Source organism: Arachis hypogaea, chromosome 6, assembly GCF_003086295.3.
Source record: "Arachis hypogaea cultivar Tifrunner chromosome 6, arahy.Tifrunner.gnm2.J5K5, whole genome shotgun sequence".
Lineage (NCBI taxonomy): Eukaryota > Viridiplantae > Streptophyta > Magnoliopsida > Fabales > Fabaceae > Arachis > Arachis hypogaea.
Genome location: NC_092041.1, coordinates 23,460,985 through 23,478,664, shown reverse-complemented (window position 1 = coordinate 23,478,664; position 17,680 = coordinate 23,460,985). Strand labels below are relative to the sequence as shown.

The window sequence follows — 17,680 nt, the reverse complement described above, 5'->3', positions numbered from 1 at the left end:
TTCAGTTGATGGCACACACCTTTACGGAAAATTCAAATGTTCACTTTTGGTTGTTGTTGCACAAGATGGGAACCAGAACATTGTACCTATTAATTTTGCTCTCATGGAGGGGGGAGATTGCTTATATGTAACACTTTTTTCTCAATAATTTATGAAGGCATGTTGTTAGAAAAGACGTCATGGGTATAATCTCATACCAACCTGAGTCAATCTGGGCAGTAGTAAATCGTTTCGGAGGTGATTGGCAACCTCCAAGAGCATGGTGGATGTTTTGTATTAGGCACATCGGTAGCAACTTCTTAAGGGCATTCAAAGTCACACACTTGAAAAAACTTATTGTCAACATAGGGATTCAAGGACAATGGAGGAGTACAACATCAATGATAAGAGGTTGCAAGAGCAAGGCGAAGCATGTGCCCGGTGGTGCAACGCCATCAAAGTTAGGAACTGGTATTAGCATTTGACAAGGGACATCGATGGGGCCACATAACGAAAAACCTTGTCGAGTGCATTAATTCAGTGTTGAAGGGTGCCCGAAATCTTCCTGTGTCGGCACTCGTCCGAGCAACATATTATCGGTTAAACAAGCTATTTACGTGGAAGAGTGTTGAGGCTAACGATCGCAAGTGTGCTGGATTTACCTACTCTATATTTGCCACTCAGCGGATAGAAGCAAATATGCAACGTGCTGGAAATATAGTTGTGCATCAGTTTGACAAACGAAATGAGGTGTTTGAAGTGCACAAAATGCCTAATAGAAAGGTGTTAGTAGTTGATCTTGGACAGCAGACTTATGAATGTGGGCACTTTCAGGTAGAATATCTACCATGTCGTCACGTTATAGCTTGACGTGCAAACCAGTGCCTCGATTGGCAGGTGTATGTGAATGAAGTATACAAGACAACAGAGATTTGTGAGGTCTACAGAATTGAGCTCATACCATTAGACGATCTGGAGACATGGCCTGCTTATCTGGGACCGACGTTGGTCGCTAATCCCACCTTCAGGCGAATGTCGAAAGGTCATCTCAAATTGACCCGCTACCTAAATGAAATGGATTCACGAGAAATGTGTGGTCCTCAGATATGCCGTCTCTGTCATAGACAGGGTCATAGTCGTAGTCGATGTTCTTAGTGTGCTGGACTGAGTGGAGTTGGTGATAGTGGTAGTCGCTAGATCTCTGTTGGTCATTATGTTCGTATTTTTTAGAATATATACCCATTTTGGTCCTCAAAAAATTTTAAGCTAGACATTTTAGTCCCCAACTAAAATTAATTATTCGATTGGTCCCTAACAATTAATTCCGTCAGTCACTTAGGTTCTTGGCTCCGTCAACTCTAACGGAAGACAAAATGGTCCCTGAAAACTCTAATATGGAACAAAATGATCCCTGACAACTTTAACAAGAGACAAAATGATCCCTGACCCCTTTATTCGAAAACGACACTGTTCTTCCCAATTTTTATCATATCTCGCATAACTCTAACATTCATACTCTCATTTTTCACCTTCACAATCTTCTTTTCCATCTTTTCCTTCCTCCTCTTTAACTCCAAGATTAAGCCATGGTGTAATTGTCACACGTGTCGCACCTACCTCAACATGTCATGGACCACACACCTTCTAAATCTTTGTGATTGGTACATCCACCTCCTCTGCACTTCACCCACCAAAAGCATCCACTTCCACGTCTTTGATAACATCACCTCCAACTCCGACAACGTCCACAACATCCTCAAGACCAAGTTCCACAACTACTCCAAAGGTACGCCTTTCTCCACTCTCCGGCAAGCAATATAGATTGTTGGACATTAGGACATCATGAGAAGATTCTCCTTCGACATCATATGCAAATTACATCTCCACCCAATTCCAAACAAAGTGGGCATAGTTCCAAAAAAAAGTAATAAAAACAGAGCAATAACTACAAAGAAAACATAAAAACTAGCATAAAACAGCAAACAGAGAGCAAAAGAATATAATGATTTTAGCTCCTCTAAAGACACTTCAAGATGAACCTGATCAGTTATACAACATCAAATCATGATCATTCTCCTTCCAACTTTTAATCTGCAGAATTATTGGCCTTTTTTATAGATCAATAAATCATGCATCAAAGATCAACTTCATATGTCTTCTTATTCACCTTAGACTTGATATTTGCACTCATAAGTACATCAATTACTCCTATATTGTCAATCTTGACACCATCGATTTGTGCATCCTACAACTTTCTCCTTTAACTTCTCTAATACCAACACTCCATTATTAAAGACAATGTTATTTCTACATATCCATGTGCACCATATTATAGAAAAAATAAACACCATCCACACTTTCTTCATATCTTTTCTTATCCTTCTATCCATCCACACCTCAAAGCATTCTTTGGTGGTTCCTGGCCAAACCCAAATCACACTCCAATCCACCAAGATTGATCCCCACAACTTCCATATACGATCACATGAAAAAAAATAAGTGATGTACCGTCTCTAATCTATCCTTACATAAGACACAAAAGGATTTCGCTTCTGGTACAATCTTAAACTTACATAATTGATGCCAAGGCATCTTAGGCTAGTTTCACTAGAATTTTTCTGTTAGTTTTAGTTGTTTTATGCACTTTCTTGAGCTTAAAGTAACCAAGAATGGTTAAATGAATAACAAAGCAATGAACCATTCAAACAGTATGATTTTGATGCAAAATCCATGAGTTTTTAGTTATATTACTTGAATGCTATGAATGGAAGAATTCTCAGGAAATTTTGCAAGACTTTGATGCAGTTGTTTGGATGATTTCAGGGAAGAAGAGGCTAGGCAAGGAAGCAACAAGATCAATAAAGGAAGCTTGAATATCACATGTGGAGTTTAAGTTCCAGTTTAAGCTTAAACTGGAACTTAAACTACCAAGCCATATAATGCTGGAAGTGGCGTTTAAGCTCCAGTTTAAGCTTAAACTGGAGCTTAAACGCCAGAATCATGAAGGCTGAAGGTGGCGTTTAACTTCCAGTTTAACCTTAAACTGGAAGTTAAACGCCAGAATGAGAAATGCACCAGGGAGCATTTCCACGTTTAAGCTCCAGTTTAACCTTAAACTGGAGCTTAAACGTGTTCGACCCAAATTATGCACCAGGAAGCCATTTCCACGTTTAAGCTCCAGTTTAACCTTAAACTGGAGCTTAAACGTGTTCGACATTTCACACTCCTGGGCTACTTTCTTCATTTCCACGTTTAAGCTCCAGTTTAACCTTAAACTGGAGCTTAAACGTGTTCGACCACAATTTGTCTCCAGGGTTGCTTTCTCATTTCCACGTTTAAGCTTTAGTTTAACCTTAAACTGAAGCTTAAACGTGTTCGACATTTTATCCTCCAGGGTGCTTTCCTCATTTCCACGTTTAAGCTTCAGTTTAACCTTAAACTGAAGCTTAAACGTGCTTGAATTATATCACCTCCAGGAGTGTCCAACGTTTAAGTTGCAGTTTAAGCTTAAACTGCAACTTAAACGCCTCTATTTGAAAAGGTTTCTGGGCCAAAAATATTGCAGTTTAAGTTAGCATTTGAGCACAAATATTAACTTAAACATACTCTGGTATGAAACCCAATTGAATATCATGGTTTATGGGATTGGGCCTGAAGAATTGATCAGTCTGGAATTTCAATTGTTGAGTCATGTGTCATTACTTGATTATCACTAAGTTGGCTCAATGAATGTTACAGAATTGGATCAGCAGCCTCATCAGGGTTATGGATCATAAACCCAAAGCAAAAGGAAATCAAGAAAAGGCCTCAAAGCCCAAGAAGCACAACAGAAGCTCAATTTAGAAAGTGTATAAATAGGATAGAATTTAAGTTAGGAAGGGAGAACGGGACTGGGGACTTTGGGGATCATTTTCTAGTTTTACTTTGTGTAATTGAATTCAGAGCTATGACTCACTAAACCCCTTTCATTGGGTTAGGGAGCTCTATTGTAATTCAATGAATCAATCATAGTTTTTATCTTCTTCTTCAATCTTTTCTCTTGAATTTTGTTAGAAAGCTTCTCGATCTAATTCCATTGGTTAGTTGTCTTGGGAAAGAGACTATCCATAATTGGAATCCTTCGGAACCTTGGGAAAGGAATGGAGGATTCATGCTAGAGAAGTTTTCTCACAGTGAATTGGATTGGGGTTTGGATGGATATTGTGACATGTAATCCTACCAAATTGTGGTTCATGAAACTGTGTGGTATAATCAGTGATCGAACATCATCTCTTCTTATGAACATTTAAACCAAGGGATTGGGAATTTGTTTGTTTTTAGAGAGAATTGGTGAGCCAAGGAATTGGGATCCAATCATATAAGATTGTCAAGCAAAATTCAATGAATGCATTGGTTGAGGAAGGGATAAAAATGTTTTGATTCGGAGATCTCAATATCTCCTGAAATCCAATGAATTCCCCATTTCTGATCTACACTTTCTCTTTAATTTCTGCAATTAATTTCATGCAATCACCCCGATCCCTTTTTAATTTCATCACTTTAACTTCTCGCTCTTTAATTCATGCAATTTAAGATTCCGCAATTCTCATCTAAATCTTGATTCCGCTCAACTAGAACAAACTTCTAATCCGAATTGCTCACTCAACCAATCCTTGTGGGATTCGACCTCACTCTATTGTGAGTTTTTACTTGACGATAACCGGTGCACTTGCCGGAAGGAATTTTTGCTGATTGTGCAATTTCCTAAATCGTAGCTATCAAGTTTATGGCTATCAAGTTTATGGCGCCGTTGCCGGGGATTGGTTTTCGATTGACAATTCTCAAATTGGAAGTTAACTAGATTGAGCATTTTTCTTGTTTTGTTAATTCAGTTCAAGTTACTTATTGAATTGTAATTTCTGCACTCTGTTACTTGCTTTCTTTCTTTATGCCTTTAAATTCAAGCAACTAACTCACTGACCCACTAACTATTTGAATTAATTCCTCAACTGCTCTAACCATACTCTTCCATTAACCAAGAGTATTCCACTTGTTTGTTGCCTGTGCTGTGTTCTTGTATGACAGGTAGGAGAGGAGAGACATCAACTCCTCCATATACCGAACCAGAGAGGACCCTTCATAAACTTAGAAGGGAAGCAAGAAAGAAGAGAGTACTGGGAGAAGAAGAATCTGAAGGAGAATCTGAGGACAATTTTGAGGAAGCTCTAGATCTCAACATGGATAGAGAAGTTCACAACCATGAGAGAGCTGATGGAAACAATGCCATTCCCGAGAGGAGGGTTCTTGGTTCATACATAAACCCAACCTTTGGGAATTGTGGTAGCAGCATTCAGAAACCACCCATTCAGGCCAACAATTTTGAACTCAAACCACAGCTAATATCACTGGTGGAGGATCATTGTTCATTTGGTGGGAGTGCTAATGAAGACCCAAATCAACATCTCACAAAATTCCTGAGAATTTGCGACACTGTGAAGTCCAATGGAGTCCAGGAAGATGCCTATAAACTGCTCTTGTTCCCATTTTCACTTAGGGACAAGGCAGCTAAGTGGCTGGAATCATTCCCAAGGGGGAGCCTAACAACCTGGGATGAGGTGGAAAGCAAGTTTCTGGCACGCTTCTACCCCCCACAAAAGGTCAATAGGCTTCGATCTGAGGTTCAGACTTTTAGACAACAAGAGGGTGAAACTCTCTACGAGGCATGGGAGAGATTCAAGGATTTGACAAGGAAATGCCCACCAGACATGTTCCATGACTGGGTGCAATTGCATATTTTCTATGATGGACTTTCTTATGAATCAAGGAAGGCTGTAGACCATTCATCAGGAGGTTCATTGAATAGGAAAAAGACTATGGAAGAAGCCATCGAAGTGATTGAGACAGTGGCTGAGAATGAGTACTACTATGCTTCAGAGAGACACAACACTAAGGGAGTCATGGAGCTGAACCATGTTGATACAATTTTAGCCCAAAACAAGGTGTTTGCCAAGCAACTAGCAGAGCTCACCAGGAATTTAAAAATAAATCAAGTGGCTGCAATACACACACAAGATCAAGAGGAAGTAAGCACTGAAGGAGGTGATTGGGAAGAGGCCAACTATGTGGGAAATCAACAAAGGCAACCATATGATCCACATTCCAACACTTACAACCCAGGCTGGAAAAACCACCCAAACTTTGGGTGGGGAAACCAGCAAACCCAACCACAAAACCACAAACCTTACAACCCCAACCAACATAACAATTCCACATACCAAAGCTCCAACCAAAGATCATACCAAGCCACACAAAACATTTACTCCCAACTACCATATCATGGCCAAAATAATCAACCTGCCCAACCTAATCCGAACCGACAATTTCAAGATCAATTAAACAGGATAGAAGGAATGCTAGCAAACATGGGTCAGGACATAAGTGAGTTGAAAAGCTTTAGGGAGGATGTGAGATCTACCTTAAGGAACCATGGTGAAAAACTCAAGAGGATGGAGACTCAAGTAGGAGAGCTATCTCAACAGGCCCCTAAGTCAACTGCAGTGTTCCCTAGTGACACAGAAAAGAATCCTAAAGGGGAACAAAAGGGAGTGAGATGGGAAGAATGCAAGGCCATTACCATATTGAAGGAAGTCTCAGAAGAAGAAGGAATCAGACCCTCAGAACAGGAGCCAGAAATCTTGAAGGAAGGTGTGGAAGAAGCTAAGCAGGAAAGTGAAACTGAGCAAGCCAAGGAACTGCAACATAAAGGCATGCTGGAAACATACCAACCAAAAGCACCATTTCCTCAGAGGTTAGGAGGAGGTGAAAAAGGGAAAACATATTCAAGGTTTTTAGAGACATTTAAGTCTCTCCATATCAATATTCCCTTTCTTGAGATTCTCCAGCAAATGCCTACACATATCAAGTATTTGAAGGAATTGCTGAGCAAGAAAAGAGTTTTGAAGGGAGGACAAACTGCAATAATGAACAAAGAATGCAGTGCCCTCATCAAGAAGGACATAGTCTCTAAGAAAACAGACCCAGGAAGTTTTCATATCCCCTGCATCATAGGGGAAACAAAAATTGACAGAGGATTCTGTGATCTAGGAGCTAGCATAAATGTGATGCCTCTGACTCTTATGAAGAGGCTACAACTGAATGAGGTGAGATCCACTGATGTAATCATACAACTGGCTGACAAAACTCAGAAGCAAGCTGAAGGGGTAGTTGAGAATGTGCTGGTGAAAGTGGGAAATTATTTCTTCCCCACAGACTTTGTCATTTTGGACATGGAGGAAAGCTACCTACACCCTATCATTCTGGGAAGGCCATTTCTAGCCACTGCTAGAGCACTCATAGATATAGAACAAGGAGAGCTAATTTTGAGAGTACATGATGAACAGCTCATTTTCCATGTTTTCAAACCTGCATCTGAGCCTGAACCAGAACCTGAAAAGCCTATGGATGATAGTAGCCATCTGTGTTTGGAGGAAAGCAATCCAGCAGCTGAAACTCTGAAACAGTCCTTGGAAGGCAAACAAGAATTGCAAGAGTTAAAGCCACAAGAATCAATAGAAAAAGCTCAGAAAGATCTTCCTGGCATAAGGGTCAATGAAGAAATTCTCAAGAGAGAGGGAAGAATTGTAAAGAAATTGCCAAGAGGGTGGAGAAACAAGAAAATTCCCACTGAAGGTTTCTCTCCGGGAGATAAAGTAATATCAAGTCATTATCTGCCAATCCCACCTGGCCTCAAAACCATTCCTTCCCAACTCCCTCAAGTGTTCACAATCAGGAAAGTTCTTTCTATGGAACATTTGGAAATCATGAAGGAATCAAATGGGGACGTTTTCATAGTAAGAGGAGAGGACATCAAGCACTACAATCCACCCTAACAAGGGACAACCGTCAAGCTAGTGACGTTAAAGAAGCGCTTCATGGGAGGCAACCCATGTTTTAGTATCCTTACTCTTCATTGTTTTGCTTTGCATCTAATAAAGCATGGTTTCTTATGCATGAATTTGAATCCTCAGGACAACTGTTGATAAGGTGCACTAAACATTGCATGTAAAATACAATTGGTCTCTAAGTTTGGTTTGCCTGAAGGCACTCCCAAATCTTATTCAAATTGTATTCAATCCTTCATTCAAGGTGCACAACCAAACATTAAGTTTGGTGTTCCTCTTTGAACAAAGTTAATGAAAAGCAAGAAGTTCCTCTGGATTTAGAAATTCATGACAAGTATACCATTTGCATGTTTTAATACTTTGATTTCAATTACTTTAGGTAGTAAAATTGTTTAGGATCAAAGAGCCAAAGTGACTATGATTTATTAGAATTATGCACATTCATTAAGGACAACCAACATGGATTTCATGTCATCAGGAGACATTACCAAACACTAAGTTTGGTGTCCAGTAATAAGTGTGCATACATACAAAGGTCACGGCTATAAGCTCATGAAGTCAATCATTGATTTACAATTCAAAAAGAATGAAAAACATGTGCAAGTGCTATTCATTATTCACATGGACCGAAAAAAATGATAGCAAATTTGTTTGTTTGTGCAGGTACAAAAGTAAGGATAAGAATGGATGAAAAAGACAAAGGGGGGAGGTACGGTCTTGGTCAAAAAGGGAGTTCACAAGTCTTTGAAACTAACACATGGGAAAAGGAAGTTCCGCATGAAAAGATAGCTACATGTACAACTTAATACACCCAGAATACTTCCAAGAAAGTTAAAAGCAATTCGTCCTTCTCCTTAATTCATATATTTACCATCAAGCCATCCTTCACAAATCACCCTAGCCGTCCATTTTTCACTTGCATGAACTATAAAGAACCATTTGGGGAACGAGTTCCACACTACCAATTCTCCTTCTTGCACATATTCTTTCATCATAGCAAAACTATCTCTTGCCGAAAACAACTTCACCACACTTCTAACAACACTTTCTTACTTCACCTTATCAACTTTAGCTTGTCACTTGCCAAAACTAAAGAACCAATGGCAGCCTCATCTAGCCACAAAAGAAGAAAAGACAAGCAGCCAATGGAGGAGGAAAGGGAATTTGATGCATGGAAATACAAATCAGTTTTCCATGAGATTCAGGCCGAATGGATGAGACCTAAAAGGATACTAGCTGAGATTCCCTTTGACCTTGAAAAGGATGAGTTCCCAAGTGTTTGGGAGAAGATCAAAAAGAGGAAGTGGGAGCTCCTGACTAAGCCAATCACTAAAATCAACATCAACCTGGTGAAGGAGTTTTATGCAAATGCAGTGAGGGAGGATCCAACCGTGGAACCCACATACAAAAGCTATGTGAGAGGGGTGGAAGTTGACTTCAGCCCCAAGGCAATCATGAAAACTCTTGGCCTGAAAAACATACGTTTCAGCCAAGCAAGTTATGAGGAAAGGATGATAGGAGAACCTGACTATTCGACTATTGCTGAAGACCTTTGTGCCATCAGAGCTGAATGGGTGAGAAAAACAAGAGGGGCTCCAAGAGTCTTGAGAAGGGGAGACCTAACACCTGAAGCTAAAGGGTGGTATGCAATAGTTAGGAGATCCATCCTACCCACTGCAAACTCTTCAGAAATAGTCCCTAAAAGAGCCATCTTGCTACATTGCATTATGGTGGGAGGGGAGATCAAAGTTCATAAATTCATTGCTGAACAGATACAAGAGTTTAGTGAGAAAAGTGACCCTGACTCCTGGCTCCACTTCCCTAGCACCATCATCAGACTATGCATCGATGCCCAAGTACCACTTGAAGATGCAAGACCTAATTGGCTACATCCTGGAATGGCCATAACTGCTCACAGAATGACTCTTGGCCCAATTGCTCCAAGACATACAAAAAGAAGAAATGAAGAAGGGCAACAAGCAGAAGAGGAGCAAGAAGCAGAGCAAGAAGCAGAGCAAGAAGGAGAAGAAGAGCAAGAAGAGCAAGGAAATCCAGAAAAAAGGCAACGAGTTCCCAGAGACCCCATGGATATGAGAAGAATGCAGGAAATCGTGGAAGGAATGTCTCAACAATACATGAGGTCTCAAGAGAGGCAAGAGGACTTTCACCTAAAAATGATGGACATGCAAAGGAACTTTGAATCAAGATTCCTAGATCTGCAAAGGGAACAGAATTTACAATTACAGGAATCCCTCAGCCACATATGCCAACACCAAGATGTCAATATCTTGGCAATCAAGGAAGCCACCACTTTGCAGAATGCAAGATATGCAGTTCAAGCTGATTACAACATCAGTTCTCAAATCAAGCTTAACTACATAGGGGAACATCTACACAAGATGGACCCAGCATTCCCAGCTTTTGATGAGTATTTCAAAGGGAGGAAAGAAGGAGAAATGAACAAGGCAGTGATCCTTGAGAAAGGAGTGGAAGAAACAATGAAAAAAGCTGGATTCTGGACAAAGCTCATAAGAAAAGACAAAGGAAGTACAAGTGGTCAAAAAGAGGTAAGAAGCAAGAAGAAGCAGGACCCCAAGAATCAAAAAGAACCAAGCAACAAATGAAAGGTGGTCTTGTTCCTTAATAAGCAAATAATAGTTTGTGAATTGTCTTTATGAGCTTTCTTTCATTTTAAGTCATTTAAGTTTTATGTGAAATTTCTAGTATGTTTGTCTGTTTACTGCTTTGAATAAAGTGAATGCCTAGATGTTTGGATATAACTTCACCTTCTTAAACAAATGCTTGCCATGCTTGTTCTGTTTCCAAAAATAAAAGAAAAGTTTGAACAAAAGTAACTTGGCTCAATTAGTGACAAATCAAGTAGAATTAAGTGGTGGTATGCATGCTTGATTGTTTAGTCAGCTCACTGGAAATTGAGTGTAGAATTATCAATTTTGTGTAGAAGTTGAATACTGTCTATGGATCTTGATAAATAAATGTCTTTGGCCATGAAAAAGAAAGAAAAAGAAGAAGAAAAAGCCACTGAAAAAGGGCAACCAAAAAGAAAAAAAAATTTGAGAAAATAAGCTAGGCACCAATGGTTTGAACTTCTGAGACAAATGCCTGTGGTGTTTATGTATTAAGGATATGCTTGGATGAATAGGTTCTGAGGAGTGTTTCAACACTTGGTAACTTGGGTTAACTAACCCGGGATTATCAACCAAAAGTCCATTATCAAGAGCAACCTAAATACAAAACATTTAGTCACACAAAGAGGTGCTGGGCACCAATATCTCAAGAAGAAATGTGAACTAAAATGCCTATAGTGGATATGTGTAGTGCACTGATAAGAAAAAGAAAATGCCAAAGGCTTGTGCAATACATGACTCTGAGCAAACAAGGAGCAAAGGAGCTCTAAGAAAAAGAAAAACAAAGAAAGGAAAAGTGCCAAGGACATAAGAATAACAAGAGGCCATAGCAGTGTTTGATGGATGCAATGAAAAAGTGATAATCTTACCTGATAAGAATGAAAAAGTGATGCTGCAACTTTCTGCATAAAACCCTTCTGATGAACTTCAAATGCTTGCTAATATAGCCAATGTAATTGCTTTCTGTTTCATACTCTCTTCTCAAATAACTCAGGACTTGCTTAGGGACAAGCAAGTATTAAGTTTGGTGTTGTGATGCCAAGGCATCTTAGGCTAGTTTCACTAGCATTTTTCTGTTAGTTTTAGTTGTTTTATGCACTTTCTTGAGCTTAAAGTAACCAAGAATGGTTAAATGAATAACAAAGCAATGAACCATTCAAACAGTATGATTTTGATGCAAAATCCATGAGTTTTTAGTTATATTACTTGAATGCTATGAATGGAAGAATTCTCAGGAAATTTTGCAAGACTTTGATGCAGTTGTTTGGATGATTTCAGGGAAGAAGAGGCTAGGCAAGGAAGCAACAAGATCAATAAAGGAAGCTTGAATATCACATGTGGAGTTTAAGTTCCAGTTTAAGCTTAAACTGGAACTTAAACTACCAAGCCATATAATGCTGGAAGTGGCGTTTAAGCTCCAGTTTAAGCTTAAACTGGAGCTTAAACGCCAGAATCATGAAGGCTGAAGGTGGCGTTTAACTTCCAGTTTAACCTTAAACTGGAAGTTAAACGCCAGAATGAGAAATGCACCAGGGAGCATTTCCACGTTTAAGCTCCAGTTTAACCTTAAACTGGAGCTTAAACGTGTTCGACCCAAATTATGCACCAGGAAGCCATTTCCACGTTTAAGCTCCAGTTTAACCTTAAACTGGAGCTTAAACGTGTTCGACATTTCACACTCCTGGGCTACTTTCTTCATTTCCACGTTTAAGCTCCAGTTTAACCTTAAACTGGAGCTTAAACGTGTTCGACCACAATTTGTCTCCAGGGTTGCTTTCTCATTTCCATGTTTAAGCTTTAGTTTAACCTTAAACTGAAGCTTAAACGTGTTCAACATTTTATCCTCCAGGGTGCTTTCCTCATTTCCACGTTTAAGCTTCAGTTTAACCTTAAACTGAAGCTTAAACGTGTTCGACAATTCCACCCTCCAGGATTGCCTTCTTCCATTTCCACGTTTAAGCTTCAGTTTAACCTTAAACTGAAGCTTAAACGTGCTTGAATTATATCACCTCCAGGAGTGTCCAACGTTTAAGTTGCAGTTTAAGCTTAAACTGCAACTTAAACGCCTCTATTTGAAAAGGTTTCTGGGCCAAAAATATTGCAGTTTAAGTTAGCATTTGAGCACAAATATTAACTTAAACATACTCCGGTATGAAACCCAATTGAATATCATGGTTTATGGGATTGGGCCTGAAGAATTGATGAGTCTGGAATTTCAATTGTTGAGTCATGTGTCATTACTTGATTATCACTAAGTTGGCTCAATGAATGTTACAGAATTGGATCAGCAGCCTCATCAGGGTTATGGATCATAAACCCAAAGCAAAAGGAAATCAAGAAAAGGCCTCAAAGCCCAAGAAGCACAACAGAAGCTCAATTTAGAAAGTGTATAAATAGGATAGAATTTAAGTTAGGAAGGGAGAACGGGACTGGGGACTTTAGGGATCATTTTCTAGTTTTACTTTGTGTAATTGAATTCAGAGCTATGACTCACTAAACCCCTTTCATTGGGTTAGGGAGCTCTATTGTAATTCAATGAATCAATCATAGTTTTTATCTTCTTCTTCAATCTTTTCTCTTGAATTTTGTTAGAAAGCTTCTCGATCTAATTCCATTGGTTAGTTGTCTTGGGAAAGAGACTATCCATAATTGGAATCCTTCGGAACCTTGGGAAAGGAATGGAGGATTCATGCTAGAGAAGTTTTCTCACAGTGAATTGGATTGGGGTTTGGATGGATATTGTGACATGTAATCCTACCAAATTGTGGTTCATGAAACTGTGTGGTATAATCAGTGATCGAACATCATCTCTTCTTATGAACATTTAAACCAAGGGATTGGGAATTTGTTTGTTTTTAGAGAGAATTGGTGAGCCAAGGAATTGGGATCCAATCATATAAGATTGTCAAGCAAAATTCAATGAATGCATTAGTTGAGGAAGGGATAAAAATGTTTTGATTCGGAGATCTCAATATCTCCTGAAACCCAATGAATTCCCCATTTCTGATCTACACTTTCTCTTTAATTTCTGCAATTAATTTCATGCAATCACCCCGATCCCTTTTTAAGCACTTTAACTTCTCGCTCTTTAATTCATGCAATTTAAGATTCCGCAATTCTCATCTAAATCTTGATTCCGCTCAACTAGAACAAACTTCTAATCCGAATTGCTCACTCAACCAATCCTTGTGGGATTCGACCTCACTCTATTGTGAGTTTTTACTTGACGATAACCGGTGCACTTGCCGGAAGGAATTTTTGCTGATTGTGCAATTTCCTAAATCGTAGCTATCAAGTTTATGGCTATCAATAATCTATCTCTAGTATTCAATCTTTTTAAAATTACAAACCACATCAACAACTCAATCCGTGGAGGATTTTTTTTCTTGTGAACATTAAATTTATAGAGTGTGCATTGTGTAGTTTGAAGTTATAGTGTTAGACTGTTAGTGTTATGCGAGATATGATGGAAATTGGAAGAGAACATTGTCGTTTCTGAACAAAGGAGATCAAGGACCATTTTGTCCCCTGTTAGAGTTGTCAGGGACTATTTTGTCCTCCGTTAGAATTAACGGAATAAAAGACCTAAGTGATTGACGGAGTTAATTGTTAGGGACCAATCGAGTAATTAATTTTAGTTGGGGACTAAGTGTCCAGTCTAAAATTCTTTGAGGACCAAAATGAGTATATACTCTATTTTTTATGTTAGTTTTATCAATTAATGTCTTTGTTGGTTGTCGTGTTTGTATTTTTAAGTTATTAATGTCTTTGTTGGTTGTCATGTTTGTATTTTAAGTTAATTTTATCAATTAATATCTTTGTTGGTCATTGTGTTTGTATTATTAAGTTATATGCCAACTTTTGTGAGTTATTATAAGTGGCTGTGTTGGCTGGGTTGAATGTGGTGGTTGGGCTGGCTGTGCTGACTATGCCGACTGTGCTAGCTATGGTGGCTGTGACGGCTGGACTGGCCATGGTCGCTGGGTTGGCCGTCGTGGCTGTGCTGACTGTGTTGGCTGTGGTCTAGTTACTATAGGAGATAATAAGGAAACGGTTCAAACACTGCATATCGAAGTGGTCCCTAAAGTGTTGGTGGCTGAGGTGGATGCTGAGGAACTTGCTCTGACAATCTCAGCCATACTCCGAATAAACCCACATACCAATGACCGTAATCAGTCGATGGTCTAAAGTCCCAAGTCGGAAGGGGGTGCAACTCTCGCAACCGAGTGTTGCGACGGTTGCCCATTCCTCTATCCATCCCTCATGTAAAACCCTCCAGTCATGAAGTTGCACTCTGCGAAGAGTGATGTAATGCTCTTTTGTTCCAATTACTTTTGTTAGCTCTAGGGCGAGTTGTGCATACCCGAATTGACGCATCACTTGGTTTGCAGGGTGCCATTCGACACACTTGAATGACAATAATAGAACAACGGTGTCACACATCTCAAGTTGTCCATGTAGCTCGTCAGGTATGATCTATCCTTTCTACAGCCGTCAGACAACCTGCAACATATTATTGAAAAATTAGAAACTTAATATCATGTTGGATATTAACACACACAAAGCAAAAACACTAACCTCCTCCATGTAGTCTATTTCCTGCCTAAATGTCACTATGGTCTTTGATAACCGCGCTATGGATCGCGGGGAATGACTCTACCTGCAACACATAACATTAAGAATATTAAAATATATGCCATCAATCAAATAGCATTGTCAATAAATATACAATTAAAATAAAAACTGTTATCTCCGAGCAACTGATACGTCAGCCGTTGCAAGGTGCTGTCTCGGAACGGGTGCAATACACGAGATTCACTCCCATGCCTATACAAATAAAAGATTAAGAGGGTTATCTATCTTTTTGAAATCGTATCGTGATGCATGGCACAGTGCCTGTAAAGATGCGTGAGACATGCTGGCCCCAAATGTAAGTGTGGATCCGCTAAAAATTGTGGAGTATTGGGAGATACTGCACATAGGCATAGGCCATCGACTTATCCGTGAATAGGGTCGAACCCAGCAAACAAAAAATCTGACATATGACATATCTCTAAATAGATTCCAAATTATCCAATGGCTCTCTGTCTTTGATACAGCGAACCCATGCCAACTTTATATAAGATTTGGAGGAACTGCTCACAACGAGTTCTCTGTCAAAAATTGTGATACTCTGGCTGCTCAAGAAGTCATGACTGCTATCTGTCTGATTGCTCACAACCTCTCCATCAATCAGTAGGCCAAATATATGAGCCACGTCTTTTAATATAACAGTAACCTCACCCACTAGCAATAAAAAAGTGTGAGTCTCCAGCCTTCGCCTTTCAACGAGAGCAAATAGTAAGGAGACATATCCTCCAATCACCCAATTTTCGAAACGTGGTAAAATCCTGTTGTTCGTAAGACGTCATCTACCATCAGATTCCACGTCTCCAGTGGATCAAGTTTATGGGCCATATAATTCTTGTTAGGTTGGTCCAACAAAAATATGTTTATTCATTAAATATATTTATTAGTTTAAATGAATGAAGATTATAATAAATAATTATTTATTATATTACTTTAAATAAATAAAAATAAAATAAAAATATTATATTATGCTATTTATTTATTAGTTTAAATACATAAAAATTAAACTAAAAAATTTATTTATTAATATTTAAATTAGTTATTACTTTTAATAAAGATAAAATAAAATATAATAATATTATTATCCTCAAATAGTTATTATAACAAATAATGGAAGAAAATTACTTTTTGATAGTTATATTATTTATTTATTTTCATAAATATCAAATATTTATTAATATTTTTATTACTCATTAAGTTAACTAAATACAAATTAAAATAAAAACATATTATGACAACAGAAAATTAAAATATAACAAAAGAAATTCGAAAATTAACAATATTTATTTATTAATATTTAAATTATTTATTAATTCTACACAAAAATAATAATATCATAACAAAAAAATCAAAAAAATTATATATTCATATTTTGATTATTTCTTTATTTATTAATTACAAGTATAAAATAAAATAATATTATAATAGAAAAATAAAAATATTACTCAAAAATAGTTTATTTATCTTATTTATTAAATTTAATAATTACAAATTTAAATAACATAACAGTGCTAAATACAAGTAAAAATAATAATACTAAAATAATAATGTTATATATCAACATATGATGCTAACACTAAAAAAATATTAATTAAAACTAAAAAAATTTAAATACAAAAGATAAACAAAATTTATCAAATTACATAAATAAGATGATCCAAATAATTGATAATATATTTTTTGGCTACCGTATAATCACCTACTATTTTTGATAAATACAAACTTATAATTTTTTTATGTATAATCACTCTTTTTTTAACAAGCTACTAACTCTTCTTCATCGCGGAACTCTTCTCTCTCAAAATCCTTCTCTTCTATATTCATTCTCTGCATGCAACAAAGGGGTTGATCTCAATTTAAAGAGCTTGTAATCTGCGTCACTTGTTCTCGAAGAAAGGAGCTGTCTCTTGCATGCAGACACACTTCCAACACATCCTTTCCGTGTTGCAAAAACTACTACAATTCCTTAGAAACGTGCAGCAAATCTCTGTAAAAGCTCCTTAAAATCTCTGAACGGCTGACGCAACACGCTCCCTGTGTGTTGTCCGGGTGCTTCCACGTTTGCGACAAATTTCTAGACAAAATTACAAGGAATCGGTGAAACACACCCTTCACGTGTTGTTCCGGTGATGACACTTGTTCCACATTTCGCCGAATCACTGACGACGATGTTCTAACACACCCCTTTGTATTGTGCTACACCTGCAAACCTGTAAAATACCCCAATTGTCAATATTGGACAAACACACCAGTTTTCTTTTCATATGAAAAATTATTTCTGGCAGCTACTGGAAATAACCACCTTATTTATTTACCTTTGGAAATTTGATGTTCCATACAGCTACTGGCAGCCAGGTCTCGTGCAAGACCAATGAGGGGCAATGGTGGTCCAATTCAGTTAATACCCTGGGTTTGTCGGTCCTTTTCAGTTTTTCTTTTACTTTTTCCTTTTTTGTTTAAAAGGTTCAAAAAGAAGTTGAGTCATCCAAACTCCCTTGGTGAATGGGCTAAGGAATAAATTCTGATACATATTTAACAATTATA

General features: G+C 38.0%; 1 non-coding gene across 1 annotated transcript; it reads right to left on the bottom strand.

Annotated features, from left to right (window-relative positions):
* Window positions 1-5,621: 5,621 nt before the first annotated feature.
* Window positions 5,622-5,725, bottom strand: LOC112699631 (small nucleolar RNA R71). The gene has a single exon (XR_003152574.1). It is a non-coding gene; the product is annotated as a small nucleolar RNA R71 (small nucleolar RNA).
* Between the last annotated feature and the right edge of the window lie 11,955 nt (window positions 5,726-17,680).